Source organism: Galeopterus variegatus, unplaced genomic scaffold, assembly GCF_000696425.1.
Source record: "Galeopterus variegatus unplaced genomic scaffold, G_variegatus-3.0.2 Scaffold1077, whole genome shotgun sequence".
NCBI lineage: Eukaryota > Metazoa > Chordata > Mammalia > Dermoptera > Cynocephalidae > Galeopterus > Galeopterus variegatus.
The window spans coordinates 353,585-357,602 of record NW_007727188.1 but is presented as its reverse complement, the minus strand read 5'-3'; positions in this window follow the sequence as shown (position 1 = coordinate 357,602).

Below are 4,018 nucleotides of genomic sequence, written 5' to 3'. Positions count from 1 at the left end.
GAAAACTGTCGGTGTTACCAAAGATTTTCTAAGCAACACAGAGGTAGTTGTGTAATGTACATATTACAATGCATACCTTATAGCAAAATTCCATCTTAGCTATGGTTGCCTCCTTATCCCCATTTTCTTTTCAACTGTTCTTTTTCTGGTATTACCTCCCTCTGACTCTTCCCAGAGAAAATATCTAGATTCTCTGACTCCTTTTTCCGTTTGGGAAGCCTTCGTACCAGGCAGTAAAGGACTTCAAGTGAGGAGTGGGGGATGTGCAGGGACTTCTACTTTAATATTGATTCATACGTCTATCAAAGACAATGGTGTCCTCAGAGAGAATTAAAGAAGAATACATATCTTTCCATCTTATTACACTGCTAAGTACCTCTTTTTTATAAGTGAATATTTCTACACAATAGCTTGTAAGCAAATATAGCAGCATTATTCATAATAGCCAAAGAGTGGAAACATTCCAAATGTCCATCTACTGGTGAAAGGAGAAATGAAATGTGATATATCAGTTCAGTGGAATACTACTCAGCAATAAAGAGGAACAACGGCTGATACATGCTACAACATGAATGAACCTCACTAATGTCAAGCTAAGTGAAAGAAGCCAATGAAAATGTCCATGTATTTTATTGCTCAATTTTTCTTAAATGTCCAGAAAAAGCAAATCTTATAGAGACAGAAAGCAGACTATTGGTTGCCTGGGCCTATGGTAGAAATAAAGATAGATGGCAATGGGCATAAGGGATTTTCTTGGGGGATGATAAAAATGTTCTAAAATTGGATTGAGGTGATAATTACACAATTATATAAACTTACTAAAAATCATTCAATACTTAAAATAGGCATATAAATGGTACGTCAATGACTGAAATGTGTCACTTCCAGGTGGAAACATTCTTAGCTAGCATGTGAGTCACTTTATCTCTTCCCTGACTCAGTGGTCATGGAAGTAAGTGTTATGGTAGAGCTTCCATCAGCCTTGGCCTGTTTGTGACTACAACAGCAGAGCCCCGCACACTAAACATGTACTATGAGCATGAAACAAACTAGTGTTAGATAAAGCCACTGGGCTTGTGGGAGTAATTAATGTTAAAACAAAATACACAAGCACCATACAAATGAGAGGTGTTAATAACATTACAGTGATTTTCATTATAATACCCAGATGTTTTGTACCCCAATATTGGACATGGAATGGTTTTAGATTGCTCATTTTATGCCATCTGATAATTAAGGCTTTGAAGATTCTATGAATAGGGGGAAAAAGCATACGTACTTTCCCTCAAATATGCCACACACTCATAATATGGAACAGTACATTTCACGTGTTTCCCTGATTTTTCCAGCCTTTTAGTGTTGTAACAATGAGAGACAAAGCCAGGAGATATTTTGAGCTCCTGAAAATAATGAAAAAGTCAAACAAATGTGGGGTGTCTGTGTCTTATTCTGAAGTCAAAATGATTTAGGCTACTCATTATTTAATGACTGATGTTTGACATCCTCATTGCGTAGCTGCAATTAAAAATATCACATTGTGGTATTTATGATAAATGCAATTATTTTTGTTTTTATGCTCTGTATTTAATTTATTCAACATTCTTCTCACTTATTTCTCCCTCTTTCCCCTGGCAAGAGTAAACTCATGCACTGAGCTTAGATCAGCTGTCAGAATCTGTGAGCTTGAAGAGGGTCCTATATTTGGCAGAATACCCTCCTCTTCACAGGAGATATTCCAAATGAACAAACTGGTGCTGGGCTTTCCTCCCCTTACAACCCCAATTTTTCAAAACCCTTTAAACTCCTTCCTTCTCCATTCAACTCCCAAGGGGAACTGCGCTGATAAGGTTTCTGTTCATCAAAAGAATAGAATGGCAGTGGCTCTGCTATTCCCAGGACACGTCCTGCTGGAAAAGGGCGGCTTCTCCCCTGAGAAGCTATTATAAAGAACAGGAGTTCTCCAGCTCCCATCATGAATGTATCACTCCACTTCAGTTATTGTTCCTGTGGATTCCTTTTCCTCCTGTCTCTCTCCCCCACCCTCAAGCAGTTTTTAAAATCCATTACCTAGGGAGTTCCAAATTGTATCTGACCTATCGATTCCAAGAGATGGCTATGTCCAATGGGCATGCAATACAATATACAACCTGGAGCCCAGAAAAAGGCACTCACTGATGAAATGAGCAATAAGGAACAGTAAGCCACAATTTGTAATTTCTAGGGAAATGAAAAAATTATTGTGTTCTGATTTGGGGTTAGAAAATGAGATGGTGTATATGAACAAGTTGTGTAAAGCATAAAGCATTATGCAGATATAAGATCCTGAATTTATCAATATTAATTTCAAAACCTGATCTCTATTAGTTCAGGGCTATATATCATGCATGTGTTTCATCCACATCTCTATTCTGGATTATAAGATGCTTTGTTGCTGGATTATACCTATAATCAGAGGATGTTTAAAAGGCAGGAGGATGTTACATCAAAAACTGTCCATTCTCACCCTTTTGCAGTTCCAGGAAAAGTTTTGTGGAAGGTAGCAGGAACACCTCAGATGCAAACACTGCTTGAACCTCCCTATGATGCAAATTATCTCCCAAAGAGGAGTCTGCTGGAAAACTGCATCTTGTGCACTTTACATTGGATGCAAATGTCTGGTCTAAGACAACTGCTATGCCATAGCCCGGGATATTGGATAATTTAATTCTGGTTAATTCAACCAAATTTTTATTTCATTCTAACCTGTGACCCAATCACTATGTTAGTGTTTCTGGGGATACTAAAAATATGTAAGACATGGTCCACAACCTCAATGAGTTAAGAATATAATTGAAGGAGCTTACAATCAAATTGGTTAAAAAAAAGTGGTGGGGGGTGGGGGGCTACCAATTTTAGGAGATTCATTTTTCCTTTTATTTCCTTTAACATATTAGCTTGGACAATCAAAACAATAGTCAGAATTTGGAGGAAAAATGAATATGTACATGTAAAATGGAGACACAAGCTCTAATACTATGCTTCAATCAACAAAGCCTTCTTTTTCTCTGTACTGCAGAATAAATCAAGAGACATACAGGATTAGATATATAATGTGTGGCCACTCTTCAGTAACCGCTATTGAACTTCAAAATGAGTTTAGTCATTAGCTTTGACAAATGAGGAGCCTGTTATTGATTTTTACACATGTCTATCATGGGATCTATTTAAAAAGAACAGTCAATTCTAAGAAAGATTATGTTAATCTTATTGGTTTGATTTTCTAATGGGGGAGGGGGAGCAGAGCAGAGCAAGGAGTAAAAAAGAGAGGCCCAGAAACTGGCAATATCTGTATCTTTTTCTTAATTCAATTCAAAAAAATTAATTTGGAAAAAAATCAAGTGTATCTGTCTTTTCTAAGGAAGCTAAGAATATATTGATAAATCATTCCAGACAATGTTAACCAACACCTTGAGAAGTTCACGAAAAAGGACATTGACAGGAGGGATACAATTACTAATTTATTTGTCTTTTTATGGTTCAGTTAAGAGTATCTTAGGTAGTGTGGCACATGGCAGCTCGTCAAACTTCACAGGGTAGCTGTCAGAATTTTGACTGATGTACAAGCGCAACTTGCTCATGTTTGCCCTTCCTTTCAGTGGAGTGCACACAGGTAAGACAGCTTGTTGGTAATTTTTATTTAATGCTCCCAGGATCTGTGGCTGCACTTTTATTGAAAGTTCTGACAATAAAATTCCACTCCCTGAAATTTCCAAGGTTTCGGCTGCAAGCAGTTCTCCACTTGAACAAGATCTTCCTCTGGGATTAGACACTCTTTAGGGTCTTTTCTGATGCCTTCTGATCTTGGAGACAGCTGTTTAGTATGTTGGAGACTGTTTTATTTTGTTTTGTTTTTTGTTAGCTTTACTGGAAAGGCATCTAAAAGAAAAATAAAACACAAGGAATTAGCAGTGCAAAGGCACATCAGGGCTTCAGGGAGGCCTTCATAATTCTGAATTGTCAAATGCCAAGTTGTACCCAG